Below are 19,876 nucleotides of genomic sequence, written 5' to 3'. Positions count from 1 at the left end.
ATATTTTCTTTAAAACTAGAGCACACACTTAACGTTTAAATATGGCCTCTTTTGATTTAGGGGCAGAAATGCTCCAGTGGACGAATGATATTACTAATTTAACAGCAGAATTACAAAATAAAAACACCAATGAGAGTAATAAGAATTTTGAGTGGTTTGAATCTTTGAAACAGCTTAAAAAAATAAGAAGGAAACAAATTAAAAAACAATGGAATATTGGAATGTATAATTTTTATAAGGAGAACAATGTCATTCCAAGAGGATTACGTTTAAAAATGTTTCCTTCTTTCCAAGATTTCAAACCTGAATTTAAAATAAAATGGGAAATGGCACTTACTGAGTGCTCCCTTAAACTTATGGGATATCTTACTGAACATGAATTAGACAAATTAACTGAAATTAATGAGGATATCACGACTTTATGTAAAGATCTTAAACAATATGAGTTAAATGAGGATTTTCAAAAATCTTATAAGAAAATTAAAGGGGAAGTTGAGAAATTTGCACGCTTTATATCAGAGCGCAAAGAACGCAAAATAGACAGGGACCTTAAAGATTATTCCTCTGATACAATTTATTCATGGGGGCAAAATAAAATTGTTAATTCAGATACAGAGATGTCAGACAGAGAAGGTGACAGCACGGAAGCTGAAATCTCTGAGGATGAATTAAGGCCCAAAACCATATTAAGAAACACAAAAAGAATTAAGCCACATAAAGTCAATAATTCAGATATCCCTTTAGGCGTAGAACAAGAAGGGGGCGCAAAAATAAAACCCAGAACAAGGAAACAAGTGAGGTTCAATTACAAACCCCAGTACACCAAGAAATGAATACTCAGGAATTAAACATTATTAATCTCTCAGATGTAATTCTTACCCCTGAACAAATATCTGTCCTCAAAAAAGGCCTATCCTTTATACCCACACCACAATTTAATAAATTTGAGGCAATAAAAGATTTACACTTATTCACGCGTAAGATTCTTTTAAAAAAATACTTCAGTAACTCTGATTCAGAGAATTTGAACTCTACAGACCAAGCAGCTATTAATGATTTGATTGCATTATTAGAAGAAACTAGCAGCTCCATAAGCAGTAGTGAAAACACTAGTTGGCGCAACATATTGAAAACCAAGTCCAAATTTGTACCCCCGAACAGTACTTCACATAGTGCACTCACATTTCTGAACTTAGTATGCCAAGATATTCTTAATATTCAAGGGAACACTGAAACTTCAGGTTTTAATCTAAGTAAAGAAGAGAACATGGCACTAAAACAACTATCTGAACTAAAACATGTCCAGATTAAAAGTAGTGATAAAGGGGGGAATATTGTAATTTGGCCTGACAATATGTACAGAGAGGAGGCACTACGCCAACTAAATAATCCTCTGAATTACAGAATTCTACTTTGCAATCCTATGGATATGTTCCTTAACAGTTACAATAAACTGATCAAATCAGCTCTAGCATGTGGTACTATAGATCAAAAAGAATTTAACTTTCTAGAAATTACACAACCCAAAATAGCCACTCTATATTTACTGCCTAAAATTCATAAGGATACTATCAAACCACCAGGGAGACCAATAGTCTCAGGGATCGGTTCCTTAACTGAGAAAGCTAGTAAATATATTGATGCTCGGCTTAGATACATTGTAGAATCCCTACCATCATACACGAGGGATACAATGCATCTTTTGAATAAAATCAATGATCTCCAGATTGATACAAATGCTCTGTTGGTAACTTGTGATGTGGAATCGCTCTACACTAGTATAAAAACTGAGTGGGGTTGTAGAGCAACCACACACTATCTCAACAAGAATACAAATATGACTCAAGAGGTTAAAGAATTTATTTTGGATATGTTAAAGTTTGTACTCACTCACAACTTTTTCGTATTTGACGATAAATTCTATTTACAGACATGTGGTACCGCCATGGGCACATCCTGTGCCCCGACATACGCTAATATATATCTGGGCTGGTGGGAGGAAACAGTGGTTTTCAATGAAGACCTTAAACATCTGACCAAATATGTCTCCCACTGGTCCAGATATATAGATGATATATTATTCGTATGGAATGGACCACCAGACCTTTTGACTGAATTTATAACAGTTCTCAATGACAATCCCTTTGGACTATACCTCACATCTACCATAAATAAGACAAAAGTGGAATTTTTGGACCTGTATATTCATAAAACCGATAATACTATTGAAACATCGGCATACAGAAAGCCTACCTCCACTAATAATATTTTAGATGCTAATAGTTATCACCATCCAGCAACTATTAGGGGGCTCCCAATGGGGGAATATATACGTCTACGACGTAATTGTAGTACTATTGAGAACTTTAAGATAGCTGCGAGAGATCTGAGAGAGAGATTATTGGAACGTGGTTATTCTAGAAAGTTATTAGCCAAAGCTTACAATCGAGTATTACTGAAGGATAGACGGGAACTTTTAACTCCCAAATTAAAAGAATCTAATACCCCTCTTAGGTTTATTACCACTTTCTCACCACAAAGTGATCACATTACCAGCATTTTACGAAAACATTGGTATGTCCTTACCCAGGACACACTTTTAAAACCATTGCTACCTGAGAGACCGTTAGTAACATACAGGAGAGCAAGTAACATCAGTGACAAGCTTATAACTAGTCACTATGACAGGAATGCAAAGAAATCTCCAACTTACAAGGGTTCTATAGGCTGTGGGCATTGTAAAGTATGCCAGCATATGGTAAAAAAACAATCTATAGTGGACAGATTTAATTATACGTGGACCATAAAAGAACACATCAATTGTCAAAGTACCAACGTAATTTACTGCATATCCTGTAGTTGTAATTTATATTACGTTGGCATGACTACACGCAGTCTGGGTAAACGTATAACTGAACATCTGAGCAATATAAGGACAGCCCACAAAGATATTGAAGATAAAAAACAAATAACGAGTGTAGCTAAACACTTTCTTCAATATCATAGTGGGAAAACCAATGCTTTAAAATGCTGGGGATTAGAGAAACTGAAACCAGGAATAAGAGGGGGGAATACGGAAAACAGACTGTTAAAGATGGAAACCAAATGGGTTTTCAATCTGAACACTGTCATACCCAATGGCATGAATGAGTTTAACAATTATTGGGTATATATCTGAATAGTGATTACTTTCTCTATTGCTGTCTGTCAGTATGTGTTTTGTATTTCCAATTAATATCACTTTATTTTAGAGTGATACGTGGTTCCCAATAATGAATAATTTGGCCACCGAAATAATTGGATGTGTAACGGTGAATTGGGCATATATCAAATAGTCCATAGACAAGCTAACATAAGGGCTCTGTAAATGATAAATAAACAAGGCCAAAGTGAGACGATAATACGTTTTCTTGTCCTGTTTAATCTTTTTTGCTAAAGAAAGTCAATGGCCTTTATATGTCATATGTGACCCACCACCCTACATTATAACCTAACCATCTCACACACTGACTTCAGATGCTCTGATTGCTAGTGATATAGATGCAATAGAATCATTATATTTGTTTTTCAAAACTGCACATATATCTGTAATCACCTACTGTACAAAGTCATATTATTTTATAATTGTAAGATACATAGTGGAGCTTTGTATAAGAATTTTGTGCATGTATAACCTAAGAAGCTTATATAAATATAAACACAATCCTTTTTAACAAGTGCGATATTTATGGCAACCATGAAATACACTCTGTGAATAACACAATAATGGGGAGCTATAGACTATCTTCTAAGGAATTGTTATCTATAAGCAAATAGGGATTGAAATTAGGATTCTAATTAATATGCATCTTACTTGTAGGTTGATGTCTTACCATGAATGATAAATAATAACACTTTATAAGAGATTTATCCGGTGTTGGATTAATTTCCAAATTGAACGATTTTTTATTGATAATATATATCTTCAATTCACCGTTATAGGATGGTAATAAATGTCATCTTTTAAGTAATGCAAGAGAAAGAGCGTGATTGACTTTTACCTTTCTGATATAATCCACCAATAATAGTGCAGACCATTAGAAGAGAACCTAACCAATATCCAATCCTAGTTCTTTTAACAGTGGGTGGCAGCATACCTGAACGCCCATTGATAGATAATGAGGCGTTGTCTTGTAGCACCCTCCGGATTGGATAGCAATAGTACAAGGTTCAAATAAAAAGCCGCGCACACTACAGCCTCGGCTTATTCATTTTAGAATCTCTAAGTGAAACATTGACAAAGGCTCACGGAGCCGAAACGCGTTTGTTATTTAAACTTTAGAGTCTAATACCGCATTGTCACTCTAGCCACCTGATGCCGGTGTTTCCAGTTCCCGGCCAGGAAACAGAGGAGTGACTAGCGGTTTATTTGCTTTTAAAAGTTGTTTTTGGTTCTAAGGTTGTGGGTAGTTTAACCATTTCTAGGGAGGTTTATCCCCCTTTTCTTTTTTACTTAATTAAATAAAGCATGTATGTTTTATAATGTCACCTTTGAAAGTGAGAGTGAGTGCTATCTAAACCCCTAATCTGTCTATCCTCTAGTGTCTAAATGTATCTTATTTAAAGGGGTAGCACCGGAATACAAATTTCTTATCTCACTTACCTACAGTGTAGTGCCAGTTTTTTTCTTTTTGTTTTCAATGTTACAGATGAGGAACAGGACTTGGGAATTATTATTTCAGATTATTTAAAACTTAGTAAACAATGTAGTAATGCAGCGAGTAAGGCTAGCAGAATGCTTGGATGTATTGGTAGAGGTATTTGCAGCAGAAATAGTAAGGTTCTTATGCCACTTTATAGATCATTAGTTAGGCCTCATCTTGAGTATTGTGTGCAGTTCTGGAGGCCATATCTTCAGAAGGATATTAACAAACTTGAATATGTGCAAAGGAGGGCTACCAAAATGGTACATGGTCTAAAAAATAAAACTTACCAGGATAGGCTCAATGACCTAAATATGTATAGCTTAGAGGAGAGAAGGGAAAGAGGTGATATGATAGCAACTTTCAAGTACATTAAAGGGTTTAGTAAAACTGAGGCTGTGGGTATTTTACATAAAATGGAAAATTCAAGAACAAGGGGTCATGAGCTCAAGCTAAAGGGTAGTAGATTCAGGAGTAATTTGAGGAAGCACTTCTTTACAGAAAGAGTGATTGATGTATGGAATAAACTTCCTCAAGAGGTAGTAGCAACAAACACTGTGGGGGACTTTAAAAATGCATGGGACAAGCATAAGGCTATCCTACGAACTAGATAAGTTTATACTGTTAGGTAAGGTCGGGCAGACTTGCTGGGCCTATGGCTCTTATCTGCCGTCAATATCTATGTTCTATGTAAACTAAAAGACAAAACCACCCAAAAAGTTTAAAAAAATCACTAACCACCTAAAGTCCCGCTTGAAGGATCTTCATCCCGGCACCTCCATCTTCATCTAGATGGCTCCATCTTCATCCATCGCGGGACCAGCATCTTCTTCATCCCTGCAGAGGCGGAGCAGTCGATGCGTGGAGGCGAAGGTCCGAGGCAGAGGTCCAGACGGAGGTCCAAGGCAGAGGTTCATCGATCCGACATGGAGGTCCTCTTCATGCGATCGTCTGCTGCATACTAAGGATTGAAATGCAAGGTACCCCTTTTATATTGGGGGTACCATTGCATTCCTATAGGCTGAATTTTTAATTAGCCAATAAGAATTAGGGCTGCTAAAATCCTATTGGCTGTTCAAATCAGCCAAAAGGATTTAAGCAGCTCTCATTCTATTGGCTGATTCGAATCAGCCAATAGAATGAGAGCTGCTTAAATCCTATTGGCTGATGAAGATCCTTCAAGCGGGACTTGAACAACTGTGAGCAGGGCCGCCACTAGAAATTTTGGGGCCCCTGACTTAACCATTGATCAGGGCCCCCACCCCTTTGACATGTGCAATTTTTGACCAAGTGACTAAAACGTATATGCACTTTATTCTTAAGTGTCTATTTAAACTTGGAAATATTGTAAAGGTAGTAACATACAAACACACAGACACACTCATACACTGAAATACACACACACACTCACACATAAGGATTCACATATAGACACTCTAGCAGACACGCAAAGAAACACACTCAGACACAGACACCCAAACAGACACTCAGTACTTGCTTACATTGACCTGACAAGTAATGAGGTAGACTACAGTTTTGGAAAAAAAAAAAAAAAGGAGATTTGGAAAACAAAATCTGGAGTTCTGATTATCTTTTTGTAAAGGAAGATGCCAACAAAATGATGACAACAGCATGCAGTGGCTGAAAGGAAGGGCCCTGCCTAAACAATCATTTAAAGGTTAAATGGTGGATTGGTGACTTCCTCGTTAGTCTCAAAGTCTGTAGAAAGATGTGAATAATCAGTAGTAAGATCAAAATGTCCTAAAAAGGAACAGACAACTGCAGAAAATAAGAGATCACTTTTTAAAGAATCATATTTGTAAATGTGTAAACAAAAATAATTCTGTGAATTCAAAATTGTACATTAATGATCTGGGTAGATGGCTAGATGAAGAAAAGTACTTTTAAAAGGTTGACATATGTTTGTTTGTTTTTTCCCCAATGTCCCCAACCAAGAGCACCACTTCAAATATAGTGTACAAAGTTCCCATCTGTCAACTGTACTTATAGATTTTGAAAATGCAGTACCCTATATGGTCTTGGTGGAACCATAAGCTGTGATACTCATACCATTAGATCTGGTTAAATGCAGGATTTAGGCTTGTTGGCATGTATTTCAAAATTAAGGCAGCTGTAGTGTAAACTGAACAGGCACACACTGTACAAACAAAGTGCCAAGTCTGTCTCACCCTGTGCATAGTGGTTTAGTTCACACTCAGACATCCTCTCAAATGCTAATACTTTACTCCTTGTAATAACATTTCCCATGCTCAATTAGCACTCTGCTGTAGTACCCACTGGTGGTGGCTGCCAAAATTTAAAAAAAAATGTTTTTTTTTTTTTAGTTGTTGCCTCATGGGGCCCCCCTGGTCCATTGGGCCCCTGACAGGAGTCACCCCTGTCACCCCCTGATGGTGTCCCTGACTGTGAGTACCTAAAGAGGGGTTAGTGTTAGGGTTTTTTTAAGGTTTTTTTGGGTGTTTTTTTTTAGTTTAGGGTTTGGGCTTTTTGTAAAAGAGCTAAATGCCCTTTTCAAGGCAATGCAAAAGATCTAAATGCCCTTTTAAGGGCAATGCCCATACAAATGCTCTTTTCAGGGCAATGGGTAGATTAGGTTTTTTAGATATTTTTTTTTATTTTGGGGGTTTGGGGGGTGGGGGTTTGTAATGTTAGCGGGACTTTGTATTTTTTTCAGGTAAAAGAGCTGTTTAACTTAGGGCAATGCTCTACAACAGGCCCTTTTTAGCGCTATTGGTAGGTTTATTCTAGATTAGGTCTTTTATTTTGGGGTGTTTTTTTTTTTAAATGGTTATTAGAATAGGAATAATGTTTATTATTTTTTATCTTTAATTTGCTATTTTGTGTAATGTTTATTTTTTATTTTGGGTGGGTTTTTATTTTTAGATTAGGGGTTGGGCATTTCATAAAAGAGCTGAATGCTTTTTTATGGGCAGGAAAATGAGCCAAATGCCCTTTCAAGGGCAATGCCCATACAAATGCCCTTTTCAGGGCAATGGGTAGATTAGGTTTTACTTTATTTTTATTTTGTGTGTTTGGGGGGTGGGGGTTTGTATACTGTTAAGGGGTGTTTGATTTTCTTTTTTAGCAAAAGAGCTGTTAACTTTAGGGCAATGCCCTACAAAAGGCCCTTTAAAGGGCCCTTGGTAGTTTATTATAGATTAGGGTTTTTTATTGTGGGGTGTTATAGAAATAATTTTTATTGTTTTGGATAATTTCGTTTGTTATTTTTTTGTAATGCTAGGTTTTTTTATTTTTTGTAATTTTAGTGTTTTTAATTTTTTGTAATGTTAGCTTTAAGAGTAAGGCAGGTTAGGTTTTATTTCACAGGTAAGTTATTTTAACTAGGTAGTTAGTAAATAGTTAATAACTATTTACTAACTAGTCTACCTAGTTAAAATAAATACAAACTTACCTGTGAAATAAAAATACAACCTAAGCTAGCTACAGTATAACAATTAGTTATATTGTAGCTAGCCTAGGTTTTATTTCACAGGTAAGTATGTATTTAGTTTTAAATAGGTATTATTTAGTTAATAATTGTAACTTTAATTTAGCTCTATTTTAATTATGTTAAAGTTAAGGGGTGTTAGGGTTAGGGTTATGTTAGGATTAGGGTTAAGTTTAGGGGTTAATATTTTAATTTAGGTTGTTGCGATGTGGGGGGCTGACGGTTTAGGGGTTATTAGGTTTATTTAGTGGTAGTGATATGGGAGGCCAGAGGTTTAGGTTTATTTAGTTATTATAGTATTTGCAATGTGGGAGGATAATGGTTTAAGGGTTAATAGTTTAGTTTATGGGTGTTAGTGTACTTTGTAACATTTTTGTTATGAGTTTTGTGAAAAATGTTTGTTTCTCAAAATCCATAACTACAGGTCTTTGATAGCGGAATGGATCATGGCGGTATAAGCTATAATGCTAGCGTAATAGCCGGACCGCACAACCTGTAATACAGGTGACCTGAACATTTTCACACTCAAAAGCCATTTTTGAGTGCGGAATTGAGAGTTGCAGTATAGTCGTACTGCCGCGACTTGTAATACGGGTGAGCTGAATATTCCGATCGCAAAGGCCAATTTTTCAGCGGTATAGCTGTACGGCACAACTTGTAATCTAGGCCTATGTTTCTATTATGTATTAGTGTATCAATAGCTTTCCTTCATATTTAAGTTGTCATTATGTCTATTAACTTTACATTTGTATAATTCCTTATTCAAATCCTCCCAAACAAGTTTATTAAATACTGATAACTGACATTCTTGCATATTCACAGGGTAGAATAGAGATTTCCCTTTAAAATTGGTATGACAAACCGTTTTTTCTTCCTCATATTGGGATAGGTCAAGGAGATCACCTATATCCTTATCATCCTCTCTTGGATCCTGAATACTTATGCCTTAACGATTCTTGTTCTAAATATTTTAATATTTTATAGTACCCAGGTCTTTTCCCTCTACAGGGAGTGCAGAATTATTAGGCAAATTAGTATTTTGACCACATCATCCTCTTTATGCATGTTGTCTTACTCCAAGCTGTATAGGCTCGAAAGCCTACTACCAATTAAGCATATTAGGTGATGTGCATCTCTGTAATGAGAAGGGGTGTGGTCTAATGACATCAACACCCTATATCAGGTGTGCATAATTATTAGGCAACTTCCTTTCCTTTGTCAAAATGGGTCAAAAGAAGGACTTGACAGGCTCAGAAAAGTCAAAAATAGTGAGATATCTTGCAGAGGGATGCAGCACTCTTAAAATTGCAAAGCTTCTGAAGCGTGATCATCAAACAATCAAGCGTTTCATTCAAAATAGTCAACAGGGTCGCAAGAAGCGTGTGGAAAAACCAAGGCGCAAAATAACTGCCCATGAACTGAGAAAAGTCAAGCGTGCAGCTGCCAAGATGCCACTTGCCACCAGTTTGGCCATATTTCAGAGCTGCAACATCACTGGAGTGCCCAAAAGCACAAGGTGTGCAATACTCAGAGACATGGCCAAGGTAAGAAAGGCTGAAAGACGACCACCACTGAACAAGACACACAAGCTGAAACGTCAAGACTGGGCCAAGAAATATCTCAAGACTGATTTTTCTAAGGTTTTATGGACTGATGAAATGAGAGTGAGTCTTGATGGGCCAGATGAATGGGCCCGTGGCTGGATTGGTAAAGGGCAGAGAGCTCCAGTCCGACTCAGACGCCAGCAAGGTGGAGGTGGAGTACTGGTTTGGGCTGGTATCATCAAAGATGAGCTTGTGGGGCCTTTTCGGGTTGAGGATGGAGTCAAGCTCAACTCCCAGTCCTACTGCCAGTTTCTGGAAGACACCTTCTTCAAGCAGTGGTACAGGAAGAAGTCTGCATCCTTCAAGAAAAACATGATTTTCATGCAGGACAATGCTCCATCACACGCGTCCAAGTACTCCACAGCGTGGCTGGCAAGAAAGGGTATAAAAGAAGAAAATCTAATGACATGGCCTCCTTGTTCACCTGATCTGAACCCCATTGAGAACCTGTGGTCCATCATCAAATGTGAGATTTACAAGGAGGGAAAACAGTACACCTCTCTTAACAGTGTCTGGGAGGCTGTGGTTGCTGCTGCACGCAATGTTGATGGTGAACAGATCAAAACACTGACAGAATCCATGGATGGCAGGCTTTTGAGTGTCCTTGCAAAGAAAGGTGGCTATATTGGTCACTGATTTGTTTTTGTTTTGTTTTTGAATGTCAGAAATGTATATTTGTGAATGTTGAGATGTTATATTGGTTTCACTGGTAAAAATAAATAATTGAAATGGGTATATATTTGTTTTTTGTTAAGTTGCCTAATAATTATGCACAGTAATAGTCACCTGCACACACAGATATCCCCCTAAAATAGCTAAAACTAAAAACAAACTAAAAACTACTTCCAAAACTATTCAGCTTTGATATTAATGAGTTTTTTGGGTTCATTGAGAACATGGTTGTTGTTCAATAATAAAATTAATCCTCAAAAATACAACTTGCCTAATAATTCTGCACTCCCTGTATATAATCCTTATTTGGTATTTCATACCCTTTTGTCTTTGAGATAGTATCTCTTAAGTGTCATCTTACGCACATATTTTTGAATGTCTATATAGATTTCAAACTTATTGGGTTTTGACTTCGGTGCAAAATTTAAACCTTTCCCTAGTAGTCTTATATCATTATTATTAAGTGCTACATCAGAGAGGTTACTGATTTATTTTTCTATAGACATTAACTCATTCTTTTTCAGTTTGACTGACTGTACTCTAGTTCCTCCTCTTGTTCCTCGTCTACGTATTTCTAAAGCTCTTTTTGAGGTCTTCTCCTGGTTTCCCACAGCTCCTCTGTCTCCCAAGCATCCTTCGCCGGGTGGATGAAGATCGAAGCGGCCTCCTGGATGAAGACTTCTTGTCGCTTGGATGAGGACTTCGCCGGCTGGATGAGGATGGATGTCCGGACTTCGATAACTGTAAGTGGATCGTCGGGGGTTAGTGTTAGGTTTTTTTAAGTGTTTTTTGGGTGGGGGTTTTTTTAGGTTAGGGTTTTGGGCAATGTAAAAAAGCTTAATGCCCTTTTAAGGGCAATGCCCATCCAAATGCCCTTTTCAGGGCAATGTTTAGCTTAGGTTTATTTAAAAACTGTATTTTAATAATTTAATTTATTTTATTTTATTGTAATGTTAGTTTTTAGTGTAAGGCAAGTTAAGTATTATTTTACAGGTAACTTTGTATTTATTTTAACTAGGTAGCTAGTAAATAGTTAATAACTATTTACTAACTAGTCTACCTAGTTAAAATAAATACAAACTTACCTGTGAAATAAAAATAAAACATAAAATAGCTACAATATAACTATTAGTTATTTTGTAGCTAGCTTAGGTTTTTTTACAGGCAAGTTTGTATTTAGTTTTAAATAGGAATTATTTAGCTAATAATTGTAAGGTTTATTTAGATTTATTTTATATATATTTAAGTTAGGGGGTGTTAGGCTTAGGGTTACGTTAGGGTTAGGGTTAGACTTAGGGTCAGGATTACATTAGGGTTAGATTTAGGGTTAGGGTTATGTTAGGGTTAGGATTAGGGGTTAATATATTTATGTAGATTTAGTTATGTGGGAGGTCAGAGGTTTAGGGGTTAATAATTTATTTTAGTATATTTTGTTGTGGAGGGCTTGGGGTTTAGTGGTTAACAGGTTTATTATAGCAGCGGTGTGGGCGGATGGCAGATTAGGGGTTAATAATATTTAAATAGTGTTTGCGATGCGGGAGGGCAGCGGTTTAGGGATTAATAGGTTTATTATAGTGGCGACGTTGTCGGGGAGCGGCGGAATAGGAGTTAATACATTTTAATAGTGGCAGCGATGTCCGGAGCGGCAGATTAGGGTTAATAACTTTATTATAGTGTTTGCAATGAGGGAGGGCCTCAGTTTAGGGGTTAATAGGTAGTTTATGGGTGTTAGTGTACTTTTTAACACTTTAGTTATGAGTTTTATGGCACAGCTTTGTAACGTTAAACTCATAACTACTGACTTTAGATGGCGGTACGGATCTTGTGGTTATAGGGTGTACCGCTCACTTTTTGGCTTCCCAGGCAAACTCGTAATACTGGCACTTTGGGAGTCCCATTGAAAAAGGACTTTTTAAAAAGTGCGGTACTGACATTGTGTGACGGCCAAAAAGGTGTGCGGTACACCTATACCTACAAGACTTGTAATAGTGGCGTTAGGGAAAAAGCAGCGTTATGAAGCATAAAGATGCTTTTTCACTCATAATGCAAAACTCATAATCTATCTGATGGTTATTTATAGGTATAGATATATACAGATATACAGGTGGCCCTCGGTTTACGCCGGTTCAATTTGCGTCGTTTCAGAATAACAATCTTTTTTTTTCAGTCATGTGACTGCTATTGAAAAGCTTTTGGAAAGCAATGTACTAATTAAAATAGCCAGTAGGTGGAGCTGTCCGCTTGTTTTGCAGCAAAGTTATGCAACTTAACAGCCTTAAATTGATCTGTGTACATAGATCAGACCAGATCTATCAAGCAAAATTTAGCAGGCACTTCCCTATTATCTTCCTGTCCAGCAGCTTCAGGTGAGGGTGCCTAACTGCTTATTAATCACTGCAGATTGAAATGCATAGAATAGGTGCAGACCCAATATTATCTAACATGCTAACAATGCAGAGAACTGATTGCAGAAAAATGCAAGTAAAAAACGTTTTTGTTCATTAAACTTAGTTTGATGATGATGCAGTCTGTTGTGTAATTATTTTATTAGGTGATGTTTAGCAAATGTTTTTGTTCATTAAACTTAGTTTGATGATGATACAATCTATATTATTAGGTTTATAATGCTGTTTAGCATTTAAAGTCTTCATTTCAAAGCTTTAAAAATAATGTATTAGATGTTACTTATGCCAATTTTGAGAGGGGCCTGGAACCTAACCCCCTCACTTCCCATTGACTTACATTATAAACTGGGTTTCAATTTACAATGGTTTCAATTTACAATGGGTTTCAATTTACAATGGTTTCGATTTACAACCATTCCAAATTGATAATAGGAATAAATTAGAAAGTTTCTTAGAACTGCATGATCTATCTGAATCATTAAATTAAAAAATGGGTTTAATATCCCTTTAACTGCAAAGGGCTCCAATGCACTTATATATGACTATATATGTGTACATGTGTATTTATGTGTTTATATGTGTATTTATGTCTTTACGTGTATATATGCATTTACAAATATATAAATATATATATATACATACATACAAACATACCCATCTTTAGACATAAATATGTAAGTATCTATATGTTAAAGGCCTTTGCCTGCCTTTTTTTGTAACACTTGAGACCTCAAATCTTTGAGCCCTTATAATTTTTTGTGCAATATTTTTTTAATACTTTTAATTAAATGGTGTTATTATGTGTGTAACTGTACTTTTACGTATATTTTTTATGTGTTTTGCTCAACTTTTCGAGCATTACAGTTAACCAGAGCTCTGAGGTCGCGCTAACCTGACGTACTTTACCGTCAATTGCACTCAAGCAATCACGTTTACTTTCAACTTGTATTACGCAACTACTGCCGATGAGTGCAAACAGGTGCGATAAACCCAATATCGCTTGTTGCAATTGTTTACGCGCCACTCGTAATCTGGCCCTTTATTGGGTATGTGAAGAAGACTGACTCAATAAACTAATAAGCAACATATTCCAGTAGTGATAATTCATTCATAACATGATATAGACACTGATATAGACATATATTCATATTAAATATAACCTAAAATATCTGGCATATATTTAAACTCAGTCTTAAATAATTATCGCCTAGATTATGAGTTTTGCGCTATAGAGGGTGTGAAACGAACGCAACAAAAGTTGTGTTATTTCACCCTCGATAGCGCTGCCATTACAAGTTTCTGAAAACCCTCCTTGTGCGTGTGATATGGTTGCGATAAGCTCTTTACCGCACAAAATCCAAGGGCTGCTTTGACGTGCTCATGCACACATTCCCCATAAACATCAATGGGGAGAGAGTGTTAGAAAAAAAACAAACACCTGCGATCGCGGAATGAAAAGCTCCCTAATGCAACCCCATTGATATCTATGGGGAAAAAAGTTAATTTTAAACCTAACACCCTAACATAAACCCCAAGTCTAAACACCCCTAATATGCCGCCTCCGACATTGACAACACCTAAATTAAGTTATTTTTTTTTTTTATTTTTTTTTTATTGACCAGCTAATACAGGTACAAAGTTATATAATATAATATGACATCATGTAATCAAACATAAATCCTTATATGCATAGTCATAGATTTTGGTCTTTACATTTTTTTCAATATACAAATACAATTATATAATGATAAGGTCAAACAGTAACATTTGAAATAACAGAAATAAATAAAAATGACAAATCAAAACTAAATCAAAATTAAATTTTGTTATCAAAGGTTGTTTTTGAGCGAGTCAATTAGATATGACAGTTCTGACTCCGACTAGACAATGAGACACCTATAACTATACTAGCAATTCAACAGGAATTTGTTTTTAATATTATCTAATTGGGAAACAAATTAATCTCTATTATTTATGCTTGTGAGAATCAATGTTTCTGGAAGTGTGAAGCGATAAAGGATTCCCAGTAAAACATAATGTTCTGCTGCGTCTGGTTTCGCTGCGTCTGGTTTTGAGGTTGTGATATTCCTCTAGACTTAGCATGTTATTACTAATATCTATCCAATTGGCTACTGTGGGGACCTCCACTGATTTCCAATTCTTGACTATTGCATGTTTTGCAGCATTACATAAAACATTAAGTAATTTCTTATGCTCCTTAGGTATAGAGTATGGGAACCCTTGAAATAGCCAAATGATTGGTTGTAGTGGAATGTTTTTATTCAATATTTGGGCTGTTTCTGCAGCTATCGCTTTCCAAAAAGGAATTATCTTTTGGCACGTCCACCAAACATCTGCCATATTTCCGACACTATTTTCACATCTACAGCATGTACTATGCCTATTAGGTTATATTGAGTCTGCTTGGTGTTAAGTATCAGCGATGCAATACTTTATAATTCATTTCCAGTGTTTTACATGACATGATGCTCTTAACATTACTAAATATTTTAAGGGATTCTGAGTATGAGATTTCTATCTCTAATTCATTGCTCCAAGTGTTCAATAATTGTGGGATATACCCAGGGTTCGTTTGCTGCAGAATACCTTGTATAGTGGAGAGAGTGTGTGTTATCTTCCCGTTATGAATACATAATTTCTCAAATTTTGTTAGAGGTCGTAAAAGATTAGGCTTATCTCTGTGTTTGGAGATGTATGAGTGACACTGATAGTAAGGATACCATTGTTGAAAAAATGGTAATCCCTTATGTGAGAGTTCTTGTTGTGTATATGTGGTTGTTTCGTTGGCCAATTGAAATACATGTAGAGTTCTATTCTTGTCTTGTAAGGCTTTTTTAATGTAACCCAGGCCAGGTGTGAACTCTTGATTGTCAATGAGGGGTGTGAGTGGGGAGTATTGGGAGGAGAAAAATGTGTATTCTATCCGTGCTCTTTCCCAGACAGTAAAATTTTAATTTATTAATTCATTAGAGGAAACATGTCATTAATTTGTATTTTTGACAGTCCAACATTGAGCACCCAGATGGTCTGATTTAGAAATATTATGTTCTATCTCAACCCAAATTTTGGATTCTTTATTATGGAACCAATCTACTATTCTCTGTAAGAATATTGCCACCCTATATTTTTGTAAGTCTGGTATTCCCAATCCTCCTAAATGTGTGGGAAGAGTCATTATTTTTTGTTCATCCTTGCCTGTTTTTTGTCCCATATAAAATTGAATATTTGTCATTGTAGCTGTGGTATGAATAAAGAAGTGATAGGTATGGGTAATGTTTGTAGTATGTATAATATCCTCGGTAACACATTCATCTTTATGCTATGTATTCTACCTAGCCAGGAGATCCCTCTAGATCTTCATCTGATAAATCTGCTATGATATTATTACTTAGGGTTAAATAATTGTATTTAAATAAATCTGTAGTGGATGTTGCGAAATATAATACCTTGTATTGATTGTTCTGACCTAATTTGTGCTGCCAATGATTCTATAAAACAAGCAACAATAAGGGGGAGAGGGGGCACCCTTGCCTAGACCCATTTGTTATGCGAAATAAGTTGTATAGAGTTCTGTTAATCTTAATCCTTGCTGTTGGAAATGCGTATAATGAGAATATTTTTTCGATAAACCATTGGCTTAATCCGAGCTTCTGCAGAGAGCATTTTAAAAATGACCAGCATACGTGGTCGAATGCTTTTTCAGCATCTGTGGATATAACCACTAAATGTGTATGTGTTGTTTTTGCGTGAAGAAATAGTTGTATTGCTCTGACAGTGCTGTCCGTAGCTTCCCTAGATTTTATAAACCCCACTTGATCTTTGTTGATCAAGCATGGCATTACGTCAGTTAAGCGATTGGCTAGTACTTTTGCAAAGATTTTAATATCTGTATTCAAGAGTGAAATTGGTCTATAATTTTCGACATGCATGGAAGATTTGCCTGGTTTGGGTAGGAGAGTTATGTGGGCCTCTAGTGAGTTAGTGGAAAATGGATTAGTATCCAAGATAGCATTAAATAACGTACACAATTGAGGGGTGAGAATATCTTTGAATTTATTATAGTAAGTGTTTGTGTAACTGTCAGGTCCTGGGGCTTTGTCCACTGGTAAGTCTTTAATGATTGAGTTTACTTCTGAGATCGTAACTGGTTTTGAAATATCTTCACTTTGTTGTTTATCCAATTTGGGCAGTACAATTGTCAGTATGTCTGTATATTTTCCTGTCTGATGTGTTATACCGTTTTGGCATCCTGAGTTAAACCTGAAGATAAATTCTAAAGGGCCTTGTAATATTTATGAAATTATTCCACAATATCTTGAAATAGCCAAATGATTGGTTGTAGTGGAATGTTTTTATTCAATATTTGGGCTGTTTCTGCAGCTATCACTTTCCAAAAAGGAATTATCTTTTGGCACGTCCACCAAATATCTGCCATATTTACGACACTATTTTCACATCTCCAACATGTACTATGCCTATTAGGTTATATTGAGTATGCTTGGTGTTAAGTATCAGCGATGCAATACTTTATAATTCATTTCCAGTGTTTTACATGACATGATGCTCTTCACATTACTAAATATTTTAAGGGATTCTGAGTATAAGATTTATATCTCTAATTCATTGCTCCAAGTGTTCAATAATTGTGGGATATACCCAGGGTTCGTTTGCTGCAGAATACCTTGTATAGTGGAGAGAGTGTGTGTTATCTTCCCGTTATGAATACATAATTTCTCAAATTTTGTTATAGGTCGTAAAAGATTAGGCTTATCTCTCTGTTTGGAGATGTATGAGTGACACTGATAGTAAGGATACCATTGTTGAAAAAATGGTAATCCCTTATGTGAGAGTTCTTGTTGTGTATATGTGGTTGTTTCGTAGGCCAATTGAAATACATGTAGAGTTCTATTCTTGTCTTGTAAGGCTTTTTTAATGTAACCCAGGCCAGGTGTGAACTATTGATTGTCAATGAGGGGTGTGAGTGGGGAGTATTGGGAGGAGAAAAATGTGTATTCTATCCGTGCTCTTTCCCAGACAGTAAAAGTTTAATTTATTAATTCATTAGAGGAAACATGTCATTAATTTGTATTTTTGACAGTCCAACATTGAGCACCCAGATGGTCTGATTTAGAAATATTATGTTCTATCTCAACCCACATTTTGGATTCTTTATTATGGAAACAGTCTACTATTATCTGTAAGAATATTGCCACCCTATATTTTTGTAAGTCTGGTACTCCCAATCCTCCTAAATGTGTGGGAAGAGTCATTATTTTTTTGTTTATCCTTGCCTGTTTTTTGTCCCATATAAAATTGAATATTTTTCGTTGTAGCTGTGGTATGAATAAAGAAGTGATAGGTATGGCTAATGTTTGTAGTATGTATAATATCCTCGGTAACACATTCATCTTTATGCTCTGTATTCTACCTAGCCAGGAGATCCCTCTAGATCTTCATCTGATAAATATGCTATGATATTATTACTTAGGGTTAAATAATTGTATTTAAATAAATCTGTAGTGGATGTTGCTAAATATAATACCTTGTATTGATTGTTCTGACCTAATTTGTGCGGCCAATGATTCTATAAAACAAGCGAACAATAAGGGGGAGAGGGGGCACCCTTGCCTAGTCCCATTTGTTATGCGAAATGAGTTGTATAGAGTTCTGTTAATCTTAATCCTTGCTGTTGTGAATGCGTATAATGAGAATATTTTTTCGATAAACCATTGGCTTAATCCGAGCTTCTGCAGCGAGCATTTTAAAAATGACCAGCATACGTGGTTGAATGCTTTTTCAGCATCTGTGGATATAACCACTAAAGGTGTATGTGTTGTTTTTGCGTGAATAAATAGTTGTATTGCTCTGACAGTGCTGTCCGTAGCTTCCCTAGATTTTATAAACGCTACTTGATCTTTGTTGATCAAGCATGGCATTACGTCAGTTAAGCGATTGGCTAGTACTTTTGCAAAGATTTTAATATCTGTATTCAAGAGTGAAATTGGTCTATAATTTTCAACATGCATGGAAGATTTGCCTGGTTTGGGTAGGAGAGTTATGTGGGCCTCTAGTGAGTTAGTGGAAAATGGATTAGTATCCAAGATAGCATTAAATAACGTACACAATTGAGGGGTGAGAATATCTTTGAATTTCTTATAGTAAGTGTTTGTGTAACTGTCAGGTCCTGGTGCTTTGTCCACTGGTAAGTCTTTAATGATTGAGTTTACTTCTGAGATCGTAATTGGTTTTGAAATATCTTCACTTTGTTGTTTATCCAATTTGGGCAGTACAATTGTCAGTATGTCTGTATATTTTCCTGTCTGATGTGTTATACCGTTTTGGCATCCTGAGTTAAACCTGAAGATAAATTCTAAAGGGCCTCGTAATATTTATGAAATTATTCCACAATATCTTGAAATAGCCAAATGATTGGTTGTAGTGGAATGTTTTTATTCAATATTTGGGCTGTTTCTGCAGCTATCACTTTCCAAAAAGGAATTATCTTTTGGCACGTCCACCAAATATCTGCCATATTTACGACACTATTTTCACATCTCCAACATGTACTATGCCTATTAGGTTATATTGAGTCTGCTTGGTGTTAAGTATCAGCGATGCTATACTTTATAATTCATTTCCAGTGTTTTACATGACATGATGCTCTTCACATTACTAAATATTTTAAGGGATTCTGAGTATAAGATTTATATCTCTAATTCATTGCTCCAAGTGTTCAATAATTGTGGGATATACCCAGGGTTCGTTTGCGGGAGAATACCTTGTATAGTGGAGAGAGTGTGTGTTATCTTCCCGTTATGAATACATAATTTCTCAAATTTTGTTATAGGTCGTAAAAGATTAGGCTTATCTCTATGTTTGGAGATGTATGAGTGACACTGATAGTAAGGATACCATTGTTGAAAAAATGGTAATCCCTTATGTGAGAGTTCTTGTTGTGTATATGTGGTTGTTTCGTTGGTCTATTGAAATACATGTAGAGTTCTATTCTTGTCTTGAAAGGCT

Source organism: Bombina bombina, chromosome 2 (genome assembly GCF_027579735.1).
Source record: "Bombina bombina isolate aBomBom1 chromosome 2, aBomBom1.pri, whole genome shotgun sequence".
Taxonomy (NCBI): domain Eukaryota; kingdom Metazoa; phylum Chordata; class Amphibia; order Anura; family Bombinatoridae; genus Bombina; species Bombina bombina.
The sequence above is the reverse complement of the archived record's forward strand: the minus strand, read 5'-3'. Positions refer to the sequence as shown.